Source organism: Mchenga conophoros, linkage group LG3 (assembly GCF_057382185.1).
Source record: "Mchenga conophoros isolate Kocher_MC1m ecotype Shallow Benthic linkage group LG3, M_conophoros_male_GT1.1, whole genome shotgun sequence".
Taxonomy (NCBI): Eukaryota; Metazoa; Chordata; class Actinopteri; order Cichliformes; family Cichlidae; genus Mchenga; species Mchenga conophoros.
Window position 1 is genome coordinate 31,621,102 of NC_140528.1, and position 14,263 is coordinate 31,635,364.

Consider the following 14,263-nt stretch of genomic DNA (forward strand, 5'->3'; position numbering starts at 1 on the left):
ATATCAAGCTTCATATTGATCCTCTGAGTGTAATGGTACATTTTAATTTGCACTTCTCAAAACTAAAAACAATATTTTCTTTATTTTACTCTTGTTCTTGTGCAGCACCACCCCTCAGCACATGCCCCTGTTATTTTATCTTACTTTTAAATTGTTGACTACTTCAAGAGAGCGCCCAAAAGACGGGGACCAGTGTTTATCATTACATATCTCCATTTTGAGTGTGGCTGTCTATCATTCCCCTCTTATTCATAGACCTCGGTGGAGGGTTTTTTGTTTGTTTGTTTTTTTTTTCTAAAATTAATTGACTCTCTATAGTGACCCACTATGGTTAATAATAACATGCTCAGTCATGAGTGGGATCAAACCTTTTCTTCACTTTAGCATTTAATATTCCCAACAATATAATGTAATACCTTAATTAAAACACAGCTACTAAAACACAATTTCCTTAATGCAAACATCAGTAACTCAAAATTAGCAACCAAAGGGTTCAGTCTGCAGTTCACACTGCTGTGAAGCTACAGCTCTTTAGTCTCTATCATTCTTCTGTTCTTGCAGACAAAACAAAGCAAAACAAAACATCCACCCTTCTTTTACAGGCTGGGTGAATTGTCTGTGGACATTCAATAATCCTAAAGTCAGCACCGTTTTTGTCTCAGTATCAAGTCAGTTAAACTTTTAGTCGTCAGTCCATGACTTTTAGTTGTCAGTCATATGCATACATCCACACACATTCATACCAAAAGTTGCTGATAATGGAGTCTCACGCGCAGCCTATTCGAGGCTCCATCACCAGCAAGATGACGTCATCATTTTAAAGGAAACAGCTCCTTGTTTGTTTTTCCTTCTTTGGACTGGATTGACTCGCTGCAATCCTTTTAGGCTTCAGGATCAGTGTCCCATATAAGTGAATTTTCTCCCAAGCTCATTATAATCATGGAGAAAAAATACTTTGCACTGTTTTCAATAAGAATATTTTATAGGGCTTTAAAGTTCAATCTCTCAGGCCTGGATTAAAGAGCTGATTTGTTAAATCAGGAACTCACAAAATACCAAAATATCACCACCGGTGGATCACACCTCTCAGATGTTCTTATCTCAGTGCACTGTAACAAAAGCAAAAACAAACGTAAACAATAAAACACTCATATAATAACAGATACTGGGGCCCATTGCAAACATGTCCAAAGTTCAAACCATCTTTCTCTCTCTTAGAGAAAGAGAACAATCCAAACCTCACTGATAGAATCAACCTAGTGTCAAACAAAACCCAAAGATCAACCAAAACTCCTTTTTGCACCAACAAAACATGTTGGATTTACTTGACTCAATAGTGGACACTAGTTACACACCAACTCTTTACCTTGACAAAAACATAAACAACTAAGTTGAATAAACACAACCTTTTCATAATCTCTTCGAAATAAAACTCACACCATTCATTCATCATTTTCGCTCTGTACCACTGCTCCTTGTTAGACTGTGTGAAGCACAGTAAACAATTCAGTGGAGGCTTTGAGCCATAAACAGACATCACGCACAGACATTGTTTTCATTATCAAAGTGCTTCAGACCATGTCCTCTAAATCTACACAAATGCCCTCTGCGTGGCATGAAATACATTTAAGCAATAAATAATCAATCAGTTCTTGCTGTTGTAACCAACTCCGTATTTGGATGTTTGTGTGCAGCATTTGTTAGTAAAGCATTCTTCATTGCATCAGCGTGTGTGTGTGTGGATCACTTCTCAGTTCATTGAATCAACATTTTAATTTGTGTGTGTGTGTGTGTCATTCCTCCCTCAATCAACGAGTGCATATGTTCATATGTATGTTTCTTTTCACTCTGAGTCGGTGCATGTAGATGTGTGTGTTTGTGTGGGTGTTTGTGTTCATCACTTTCCTGTTGTAGTGTTCTGGGTAAACCACGGCCTGAAGCGTGCCCTGGGTCCTGCCCTCCTCCTTTTCAGTCTGTTTGCATCCATTGGTGCTGCTGCTCAGAGTTCTGTCCATACTGGTTCTGGCCCCAATTGAGGCAGTCCTTTTCTCCAGTGTCCAGCATCTTCTCCTTTTTTCGCTCCTCCTTAACTTGACCCTTTTGCTTCGGTCTTCCTTCAGGGTTTTGATACGCAGCTCAATTGTCTGGATGTCCGTTTGTTGCTTGCAGAAGTGCGACTGCTGTCCGTTTGTTTGCAGGTGGAACGGCTGACATCCAGAAGGTGTATAGGAGAGTCTGCAGCTTCCACCTCCCCAGTGGAAGACCTCAATCTTTGTTCTGTTAGTTTTACACAGGCCTCAAGGCTCTCTGGGATCCCTTCTTGCACTCTCAAGCCCACGGCTGAGGTCGTAGTCGTGGTCCCATTCCACGGGAATGGAGTCCATGGTTGTTTGGGTGTCTCGGCCCGAGCGTTCAGTCCAGAGCTGGGCAGCCCAGGACGCTGAGCGATCGGAGGACGGCAGAGGCGACAGGAAGCCATCCCCCTAACGTTCGCTCCATAGCAGACCGGACAAATCACACTGCTCATCTAGCTCCAGGATGCTCCGGCCTGATTTCAAGTCCGGTGTCTTGGACTCCAAGCCTGATGGGTTCGATTTTCAGCTAGCTCCTCCTGGGCCATGCTCAGTTTCTGCTCTGATGCCTCGAGGTCTTATTGAGGGCAGAAACAGAGTCTTTTCCGTAGAAATCAGATTGAAGTCCATCGATGTTTTCCTTGCTTTGCTCCACGGCCTTTTGCGGCTCTGCTGTTCGGCTCTTCTCAGAAGTCAGCTCCTGGCCGAGCCCCGACACCTGTGCCTTCAGCTTATTTTCTCCTGGTGTTTTGTCCATTCTGAGGTGACCTCAGTTACTCCTCCTGTCCCTGGCACGCCCTTTTTGCTGCCCGATGGTCATTGTTGGTCCGTCACTGTCCTGCACAGTTTTAATGCAGAGTGGTTAAGGTCAGCATGGTTTTGCTCGGCCTCACTTTTCATCTGGGCTTGATGGGCGTCTCGTCACAGCTCTGTCAGCTGAAGCTGTCTTTTTCCATATGGCAAGAATGTAAAGAGTGTGTGAGAGGGGTGTGTCCAATCAGGCACAATGCTGGTGGCTTTGCGAGTGCCTCGTTTTCCAAATCCAGATGTTTCTTTGTCACGTACACAGCAACAGAGAGAACAGTCTATTGTTGGGATGGCTGAGGTCTTTCACGATCTTCCTGGCCTTGGTCCAGCACCGCCTGCTGTAGATTGAGTGCAGGTCAGGGTGCTCGGAGCGGATGGTGCGCTCAGCTGATTGCACAACCCTCTGTAGTGCTTGTCTGTCCGGCATGGTGCTGTTCCCGAACCAGACAGTGATACAGCTGCTCAGGATGCTCTCAATAGTTCCTTTATATAAGGTGGTCAGAATCGGTGGTGGGAGCCGGGCCTTTCTCAATCTTCTCAGAAAGAAAAGACGCTGACAGAAATCTCCCCGTGTAGTGAAACGGGCCTTGGATTACCGCTCTCCGTCTCTGCTGCATGAGATCATTTTCCTGCAGCACTGTTGACATTTTCAAGTTGTCGTTGCGGGTTCAGCTGCTTTAGCATTTAGTCAGGGTCACATCCAAGATGGTAGAGGAGAGAGCAAAGATGGTAGAGGGGAGAGCAGGAGTCCAGGGTCAGCCTCGGCTTTTCCGGGCCGACAAAGCAGCCTGTAATCAAGCATAAAAAGAAAAAACAAAACAAAACAAAAACAAAAACAAACGAACAGGAAAATCATGTTGTATTGGCTGTGTTACTCAGAGAGGGGAAAAACAACGGGACCAGGCCCTGTGTCAGCCTTCTCTCCCCCTTTTTTTGTTTTTTCTCACCATATAATCCTCTCATAACCCACCAAGCTGACAGGACAACACAGGTACATGTTAAAATTCTTAAGATCATGTTTAAAGCACAAAAATGGAATTTTCTTTCATTCAGTAATCACTTGTATTAATCAATCAGAAGAAAACATGTCACAATTTGACTTTTATTAACCACTAAATTTGTCGTGTTATCACTGGTTGTGATTTTTTTTTTTTTTTGAAGTTAAGTTGTTGTCCTGCAACCCAGAGGGTTTATTTGTTAGTAGTGGATAAACTTTATTGTGTAACGGCGGGTGTATGTTAAGTTTCACTGCTTTAAACTTGCTGGAAAATCTTCACGTGTTCATGGGTGTAAGCTGTTTCTTCATTGCGTGTATGTGCGTTTGTACATGGGCTAATTTAACGTTTTTTCTCAAACGAGGCATTTCTCTAGCACGTGCCTCTCTCTCACATTTCTCTGCTTGTGTGTGTTTTTGTTTCACCTTCTTGTTGTGATGCTCCAGGCGCCTTCCCAACCTCCACAAGTCTGTTGGCCGCAATTTTATGTGTAAAACTTCTCTTAATTTCTCCTTTAATTCTCTGCTAGCTGCTGTCTTTTCCACAGCTGCTGATTCTTGCTGATTTTGTGTCCATTACTATAATTTTGCTTCGGCCGCCGTGCTTGTGGGGGCAGTTGGTCCAGCCCCATAGCCACCTGTATCAACACACTGAGAGATTTATTTAATATCATTTTCATCACTGTTAAATAGACTAGCAGGCAAGACGCCCACCTTTGCACTGCAGACTACATGCCAGTCTCCCAACACACTCCTCTCTGAGTTTCCGCTTTAAACTCCAACATCATTCACACCCTAGTCATTCAACACCTTATTTGTAGTATCATAATCAGCAAAATCAGCGTTTTACTTACAGGCATGTATCATTGTTTACAAATCAAAATTATAAAACTCAAAAACACGCTAAACAGGAAGCAAAGTCCTCTGTGCGCGTCACAGCTCATTTGCATGTTCACACACCGTCTAAAAATAGCTCGCAGTGCTGCAGCTGCACGTCACACAGAGTCTCACACAAAGCTCAGACAAAACTCTTTTATTTTATATTACAAAGACGTCTTATATTTACAATCTGTCATGGTCCTGGGCCATGTTGGCCCAGTGTTCTTAGTTTCCTTGTATGTTTGTATTTTATTCCATGCTTCCCCTGCCCATTATGTCTAAGTTCTCCCCGTGCTCTCTCTTCCCCCTGTGTGCCCTCTATGTATTTATGAGCCCTCGTCCCCTTTCGTGTTTATTCCATGTCTCCCCTGCCTGTTACGTTGGTGTTCTACTCGTGCTCTCTCTCCTCCTGTACTTCCTGTTTCACCTCTCCCGTCAGTGTTCAGTTCACCCCGCCCTGTCTCGTTATGATTATCAGTGTCACCTGTGTTCCCCGTGTGTTCCCACTCCCCTTGTTAACCCTCTGTGTATTTCTGTCTGCGTCTCCCTCTGTTCAGCGTGACGTCGTCCCTCATGCCGTGTGTGGATCTCCCTGTGTCTCTCTAGTTTGTGGTTTCCCAGTTTAGTTTAGTTTGTATATTTGTTCTGCCAGCGAATAAAGCTGAGTTTTGAGTTCATTCCCTCGTGCCTGTGAGTCCTGCGTTTTGGGTCCTACTCCTGCCTGCCGCACGGCGATTCGTGACAGTACGACGTCACCAGATATGGACCCAGCAGCACTCAACCCACCAGAAGAACTGCGTCTGGACATAATCTACTCCGTGGAAAGACTCCTGCATCTGTGGCTCGAACATGAGGGGAAGGAATTTCGCCGTGCTGTGGAAACCAAACTACAGCGCTTGTTCTCTGGTCTTCCCTGGCTACTCAGTGCGCTCCACCCACTCGAACAGGATTTAATCCGCAACGAGCTCCACCTTCATCCCCCAGTTGCTACTACCCACCTGCCTGAAGGGCCGGATGTGGAGCCGCTCGGCCCGTCAGAGCCATCATCAAAAAAGAAACGGCATTCACGCCGCCGACGCGCCACCCCACAGCCGGACATTCGGCCTTCTAATTCACCTTCTGTGCTGCCAGAAGCTCCGTCGGCTCCCTCGCTGCTACTTCCAGCTCAGTTAGCTCCCTCGCCGCCACCCGCAGCTCAGTTAGCTCCCTCGCCGCCACCCGCGGCTCAGTTAGCTCCCTCGCCGCCACCCGCGGCTCAGTTAGCTCCCTCGCCGCCACCCGCGGCTCAGTCTCCTGTGTCCCCGCTAGCTCAGCCATTAACTCCACCACAAGCTCCATTTTCACCTCTACCATCGCTTCAGTCATCAGTTCGGTCTGCCACTCAGTCGCCCTTAGCTCCATCATCCACACTACCACCTGTTTCTCTTCCACCACAACCGTCACTACACCCAGCCACTCAGGCTGCTACTCAGTCAGTCATTCAACCCATAGCCCTGCCGTTAATATGCTCTGTAGCTGAGCCACTAGCCGCCCGACCCGCAGCCACTTCAGCCACTCCTCCACCCGTCACACCTCCACTACAACCATCACTGCAGTCTCTAGCGCAGTCACCTGCAGCTCTGCTTTCCCCAGTGCAGTCTCCAGTGTCCCCAGTGCAGTCTCCAGTGTCCCCAGTGCAGTCTCCAGTGTCCCCAGTGCAGTCTCCAGTGTCCCCAGTGCAGTCTCCAGCAGCCCTGCTGTCCCCAGTGCAGCATCCCTTAGCACAGTCATCCACTCAATCACCAGCTCCACTTTCCCCTCAACTATCACTACCACCTCTAGCTCAGTCTCCTGTGCACTCACCTCTGGTTCATTCTCCTGTGAAGTCATCAACTCCCCTGCCTTCTCCACTCTCACCACCTCCGTTACAACAGACATCAGTTCAGTCCCCTGTGCCAGTGCAGACGCCCTCAGTTCAGTCTCCCGTGCAGTTATCTACTTCACCACCGTCAGTAGCTCAGCTCCCACTCTCACCCGTGTCTCCAGCAGCTCAGCTCCCGCTCTCACCCGTGTCTCCAGTAACTCAGTTAGCTGCCCAGCAGCCACTCTCCGCTCAGTCTCCTGTGTCGCCAGTTTTGCTCATTCACTCCATGCAGAGAGGTAACTGGATTTCTACTCAGGGTACTTTCCATGGTTTAGCCGCCGTTGGCACAGTTTGCCACTCCAGGGCTTCCCCAGAGGCTAGGTCTCGGTCACCAGCTGATTCTGGACCCCTGAAGTTTAAGCAGCCCCCTAAGAACTGCACCATGTTCGCATTGCCTGGGCAGAGTCAGTGCTCAGTGCAGCGCCAGTTGTCCTCATGTCGGCCGAAGGACTTCATGCCTGTTGGCGTTGTTTTGGCCTCCGCTGGGGGGTCCGAGGGGCCCGTTCAGCCTCCCGTCTCCGCTGGAGGGTCCGAGGGGCCCGTTCAGCCTCCTGTCTCCGCTGGAGGGTCCGAGGGGCCCGTTCAGCCTCCTGTCTCCGCTGGAGGGTCCGAGGGGCCCGTTCAGCCTCCTGTCTCCGCTGGAGGGTCCGAGGGGCCCGTTCAGCCTCACGTCTCCGCTGGAGGGTCTGAGGGGCCCGTTCAGCCTCCTGTCTCCGCTGGAGGGTCCGAGGGGCCCGTTCAGCCTCCTGTCTCCGCTGGAGGGTCCGAGGGGCCCGTTCAGCCTCCTGTCTCCGCTGGAGGGTCCGAGGGGCCCGTTCAGCCTCACGTCTCCGCTGGAGGGTCCGAGGGGCCCGTTCAGCCTCACGCCGCATCGGCTGGAGGGCCCGAGGAGCCTGTCCAGCCGCCATCTGCGACCGCCTCGTCGTCGCCTGGTCCAGCCGCATCCGAGTCTTCGTCCTCGTCTGGTCCGGCCTCCGAGTCTTCGTCCTCGTCTGGTCCGGCCTCCGAGTCTTCGTCCTCGTCTGGTCCGGCCTCCGAGTCTTCGTCCGCTGCAGCCTCCTCAGAGTCTTCGTCTGCTGCAGCCTCAGCCTGTGCTTCGCCTGGTCCCGTCTCGACTGGTCCTGTGCCCACCGGGCCTCGGCCAGTACGCCTGACACTGGAGAGCCGCTGCCTTCCGCGCGGCCGGCCCCCTGAACTGCACCGTCATCGCCTGAGTGGCCGCCGTCGCCTTCCGCACGGCCGGCCCCCGGACCGCCTTCGCCTGGGTGGCCGCCGTCGCCTTCTGCACGGTCGGCCCCCGGACCAGCGCTGTCATCGTCGCCGCCGCCTCCCGCGCGGTCGGCCTCCTGAACTGCTCCGTCGTCTCCTTCACCGCCGCCGTTGCCTTGCGCACGGCCGGCCTCCTGAACTGTTTCCGCGTCGCCGCCGTTGCCTTGCGCACGGCCGGCCTCCTGAACTGTTTCCGCGTCGCCGCCGTTGCCTTGCGCACGGTCGGCCCCCTGAACTGCTCTGTGTTTGGGTTATTTTCTTGGGCTCCGGTGTTTGCTGTGCTCTTTTGTTTTCTGTTCCGGGCCCTCCGTCCTGGGCCCCCGCCGCCCGCCCTGGGTTGTTTTCTGTTTGGTTTTGTTTTTCTGTGTTTGGGCTGTCTGGAGCCAGCCCTTGAGGGGGGGGTACTGTCATGGTCCTGGGCCATGTTGGCCCAGTGTTCTTAGTTTCCTTGTATGTTTGTATTTTATTCCATGCTTCCCCTGCCCATTATGTCTAAGTTCTCCCCGTGCTCTCTCTTCCCCCTGTGTGCCCTCTATGTATTTATGAGCCCTCGTCCCCTTTCGTGTTTATTCCATGTCTCCCCTGCCTGTTACGTTGGTGTTCTACTCGTGCTCTCTCTCCTCCTGTACTTCCTGTTTCACCTCTCCCGTCAGTGTTCAGTTCACCCCGCCCTGTCTCGTTATGATTATCAGTGTCACCTGTGTTCCCCGTGTGTTCCCACTCCCCTCGTTAACCCTCTGTGTATTTCTGTCTGCGTCTCCCTCTGTTCAGCGTGACGTCGTCCCTCATGCCGTGTGTGGATCTCCCTGTGTCTCTCTAGTTTGTGGTTTCCCAGTTTAGTTTAGTTTGTATATTTGTTCTGCCAGCGAATAAAGCTGAGTTTTGAGTTCATTCCCTCGTGCCTGTGAGTCCTGCGTTTTGGGTCCTACTCCTGCCTGCCACACGGCGATTCGTGACACAATCACTGACAGGCCTGACAGATTCAGCACCTAACAAATTTCGACAAATTTAAAATAACGGGTCTCACCGAAGAAAGTCCAACTTTTTTGTAGTCAATCAAACAGTATCTGTTACTTCTGGGAACAGTTTCTGACCTAACTTCTAAATCCCTAACTCAATTTAACTTTGTCCAAACAAGCACATGACACCGTTTTAAACGGTGAGGAGACTCTAACTCCTAGCTTATTTCGGGATGCCCTGTACCCCACAGTTAAAGCCAAACTGAACTACCCCTGTTCGCCGACAGGTCAAGACCGCGCGTCCACGGCCAGGAGGGGGCGTAACCCCCGGGCTATGTGCTTCTTAGCAGACTTCTGGGCTGCCGTCCTATAATAATTTTCACCTAACCGATTTTGAGAAATTTTACCATAACGGGTCTCACCGAAGAAAGATAACTTTTTTACGACCAATTAAACAGTCTCTGTTACTTCTGGGAACAGTTTCTGACCTAATTTGTAAAACTATTAACCAGTCTCTGTTACTTCTGGGAACAGTTTCTGTCCTAATTTCCCTACCAAACTACCTGAGCCTTCAGCTCAATATCCAGGGACTCAAACCCAACATTCTCTGTTACTTCTGGGAACAGTTTCATATTTCTTCAACTTCATTAAATACTCTTAAACAACTTTAACTGCATAACACACGGTGATTCTCATCAAAATCAAAACAGACACTCTACCAGTAATTTCAGTGAGTAGACTTTAATTTAGTCATATCCAATTTGGCACATTTTGGAAATAATTCAACAGGTAGTGCCTTACCTTTAGATAAGCCGGCTTTTGTCCACTCACATCAGACCACTGGCTCGTGCCTGTCCGTTCGACAACCTCGGACCGTCCAAACTTTTAAATTCCACCCCAATACCACAGGACGAGCCCCCAAAATGTTAAGGTTCAAAATATTTGGGATGGAGACAAGAGAAAAAACCACAATAACAACACTGGTCCGGCCGGGTTGAGTCAAACGATGATTTAATGATCACACACGTGGGAGATGGACACTGATGCAGACAGCCTCAAAATCTCAAAATGGTGGAGCATTGCTCAAACTTTTATAACCTCTGGTGCCTCCACCTTATCATAAAAAGCCTAAACATTCACATGCTCTCTCTCACACAGCGCCTAAGCTACGACCGTGGCTCCCTGTTTTATCTGCTCCTGCTGAAATGGGGCAGAAAACTCCAGTATATTCTGTTCTCTTCTACTCAGACAAATTAGATTTCTTATAACTCAGCAGTATAATGCATCATAAAACAATATCATTCATTCACAACAAGTCAGCAATTTAATGTAATGCAAATCAGTTTAACTAATGCAATAGTTATCAGCTTCTTCTAATTCAGGAGAATAATGCCAACTAAAACTACATAATAATTCACAATCTTTAATTAGGGGTCTAACATGGCATAAAATAATATCATAATTTTACAAAACGCGTAATATTTTCTCTGAATACCAGACGTGACGGTTGACAACTCTAATAACTTATGAATAAAATAAAGTTCAACATCAGTAACATAGCACCCACCCAGCTGTATAGAAACTCCGTCATGCTAGCTAGCACGCAGTACGGAAAAAGTCAGTATAACGAAAATAAACTCCACCTAAACTTGGTTTATATCTGACCCAGAGAGACTGCAGGTCATAACTTCTTACCTGAAGTTCAGTTCACACTTGGACCGGCGGCCGCCTCGGGTCTCTTTTCCTTTGCGTCCCCTTTCCTTCATCCACCTGCTGGCCTCCACCACTTGCTAATGTTACTGAATCTGTGGAAGCTCCGCGATAGCCACCACACGAAGTAACGAGTAACGACCCTATCTAAATCCCAGTAACGACTAACGCGTTCCTGATTTTGGCATAATAACTAATTACCGTGCTCGTTACCACAATAATAACATAGTTACTGTAACGCGTTACTTAATAACGCGTTAGTCCCAACACTGGTTGTTACTGACCTTGGTTTTAAGTTGGACAGTGATTTTAAATTGGACAACCAAATCAGAGCAGTGGTGAAGTCCAGTTTTTATCATTTAAGGCGACTGGCAAGAGTAAAATATTTTCTTTCGAGGCAGCACCTTGAAACAGTGATCCATGCTTTTATTTCTTCCCGCCTGGACTACTGTAACTCACTTTATGTGGGGGTCAGTCAGTCGTTGCTCTCACATCTGCAGCTGGTTCAAAATGCGGCTGCACGACTCCTAACAGGAACTCGAAAAAGAGAGCATATAACCCCCGTGCTGGCCTCTGCACTGGCTGCCTGTGTCTTTTAGAGTTAATTTTAAAATTCTTATGTTTGTTTTTAAATGCCTTCACAGTCTTGCCCCGCCTTACCTCTCTGAGCTTCTTCATCCCCATACACCCTGTCGGTCTCTCAGGTCAGCTGACCAGCTGCTCCTGGAGGTACCGAGATCCAGGAGGAAGCTCAGAGGGGGCGGGGCCTTCTCTATTGTGGCTCCAAAATTATGGAATAATTTGCCCATGCATGTTAGAGAGGCCCCTTCACTGTCCACTCTGTCTTAAAACCCACTTTTATTCCTTGGCTTTTAACCTCAGTGAGACTTAGTTTCTCTTTTAATTGAAGTAGTTATTTAATTAATGATTTCACTCTTCTTTTATTTGTTTTTTATTTATATCTCATGTAATTTTATTTTACAGTTCCAATGTACAGCACTTTGTGTCAGCTGTGGTTGTTTTAAAGTGCTTTATAAATAAAGTTGATGATGATGATGATGAACAGTCTGTTCACTGCTTTCTTCCTGTCAGTCTTCATCTTTCTGCTGCGTCTCCTCTTCACACTGACCACTTTCTATCTAACAGTGAGCTCCCAGTGAAGCAGCAGCATTCAGCCTGTTAGAGTCAACACAAATGTCTCCATCCAAGCTCATGTTGTGCTTTGTTGTCCTCTCAGTCCCCCAGGTGGAGGTGGAGTCAGGGGTGGAGTTTGTCCAGCTGCCCTGCCACACCACACTTCACCTGCCCGAAGATGCCAAAGTGGAGTGGATGGACAATTACACAGATGTTGAGATCAACTGCAGGAAGGTCCACGTGTATGAGAATGGCTCTGACCAGCCTGAAGAACAGCACCAGGTTTACAGAGACCGAACGAAGATGAATGAAGACCTGCTGAAAACTGGAGACCTCAGTCTGACCCTGAAACACCCCACAGATGGAGACAACAGGACCTACACCTGCACCGTCTACAGCAGGGAGGGAAACATCCTGCGGAAGAGACAAGTGGAGCTGAAAGTCGGAGATCAGTGCTGTAGATACAGGGCAAAGTTTAGAGTTATTTGCAGCTCCACTCTTGTTTTTGCTCTAATAATTATTTCTCTCCATGAGCTGTTTCTCTGCCTGAAGGAGGCGCCACTCCATCGCTTCATTTAGTGCAGAACAAGAGTCACATGATGCTGCTCTGAACACCAATCACACTTTGTACAGCTCATGTTGTGTTTGTTGTCCTCTCAGTGTGTCAGGTGGAGGTGGAGGAGGGGGCGGAGTCTGTCCAGCTGCCCTTCAAAACCACAAAAAACCTGCCTGAAGATGCTGAAGTGGAGTGGAGAGACAGTTCAAACAAGAAGGTCCACGTATATGAATACGGCTCTGACCGTCCAACAAAACAGAACCCGTTTTACAGAAGCCGAACAAAGAGGAATGAAGACCTGCTGAAAACTGGAGACCTCAGTCTGACCCTGAAACACCCCACAGATGGTGACAACCACACCTACACCTGCACCGTCTACAGCAGGGAGGGAAACATCCTGCTGAAGAAACAAGTGAAGCTGAAAGTCAGAGGTCAGTGGTGTAGACACGGGTCAAATGTCAGAGGTCATGTAGGAGTTTATTCTCTAAAAGCTTTTAGTTTGAATCTATTTTCTATAATCTAGTTTATTTAAAGTATTTAAAGGATATAAATTCTTTGATGTTTTAATGAATAATCCAAAAATGCCAGGCGGTGCAACTGTGTTTTTAAATGAACAGACTAAGAAAACCATTACAAATGTAGTTGAAATGATCCTAACTTCAAAATAAAATCCTCTGGCATGATTTGAGTTTGGATCAAATCAATAGTTTTGTTAGTTTAGTCCAAATCAATGTAAATGTATAAATATCAATAGTTTTAAAGCTGCTGAGATCATTCAAACACTTTGATCCAGTCATTTGGATGTTGTCACATGTCAGGGTTGAGCAGCCATAAATATCAGGCTTTTATTGTGAAAATGCTGCGTGTGATGATCCAGAGGAGCCCATGGGGTGTTTGTGGCTGGATGCAAAGGTTTGTAGCTCTCCTTGTAAAGAGAAACAACTTGAAGCTACAGAGGAGCGTCTGCAGAAGAAGACAGGGAAAGAGGAAGAAGCTGAGGCCGCTTGAGAAAAGACTTAGCCCAGGTGACAGTTGGGCTGTGTGGATCTGCAGTCATCAGTGCAGAGCAGAGCTTCCTAAAGTGTGGGGCCCACCCCCTAGGGGGGGCGAAGAGCCATTGCGGGGGGGATGCAGTGTGAAAAGGAAAAAAAAGAACGCTTGGACACTGCTAGCATAATCAGAATCAGAATCAGAAAGGTGTTCATTGCCAAATGTTGAGCAGGTTTACAACATTAGGAAATTGCTGCGGTGCTTCAGTGCAAACATAGTGTCATAAATAGCACTTAAATAGACATGAAAAAATAAAAGTAGGGATAAGAATTAAAAGTGCTACGTAGAAAGATATGTGCATGAGTGCAGGTGGTGATCAGTGCCAAACATGGAATGATGCAGTGACACAGCGTAGGGTCATGTGTTAGTGGTGGGAACAGTCATGTGGTTATTGTTCATGTGTCCGACAGCAGAGGGGAAGAAACTGTTCTTATGGCGAGAGGTTCTGGTGCGAATGGACCGGAGCCTCCTGCCTGAGGGGAGCAGGTCAAACAGACTGTGTCCAGGGTGAGAAGGGTCAGCTGAGATCCGAGCTGCACGCCACAGTGTCCTGGAGGTGTACAGGTCCTGCAGAGATGGGAGTCTGCAGCCAATCACCTTCTCAGCAGAGCGCACAACACGCTGCAGTCTCTGTTTGTCCCTGATAGTGGCTCCAGCGTACCACACGGTGATGGAGGAGGTGAGGATGGACTCGATGATTGCAGTGTAGAACTGCATCATCGTCCGTGTTGGCAGGTTGAATTTCTTCAGCTGCCTCAGGAAGTACATCCTCTGCTGGGCTTTCTTGATGACGGAGGTGATGGTGGGCTCCCACTTCAGGTCCTGGGTGATGGTGGTACCCAGGAAGCAGAACGAGTCCACAGAGGTGATGGGGGTGTCAGTCAGGATGATGGGGGGGAGTGGGGCTGTGTGCTTCCTGAAGTCCACAAT

The 14,263-nt window shown here is 48.1% G+C and overlaps 1 pseudogene across 1 annotated transcript in view; it reads left to right on the top strand.

Annotated features, from left to right (window-relative positions):
- Window positions 1–14,263, top strand: part of LOC146578147 (uncharacterized) — a 70,931-nt pseudogene that overhangs the window by 29,644 nt on the left and 27,024 nt on the right. Inside the window, exons 9-10 of the transcript XR_014891461.1 lie at window positions 11,831–12,181; window positions 12,307–12,714. The product of XR_014891461.1 is annotated as an uncharacterized LOC146578147 (transcript). The remainder of the gene's footprint in view (window positions 1–11,830; window positions 12,182–12,306; window positions 12,715–14,263) is intronic.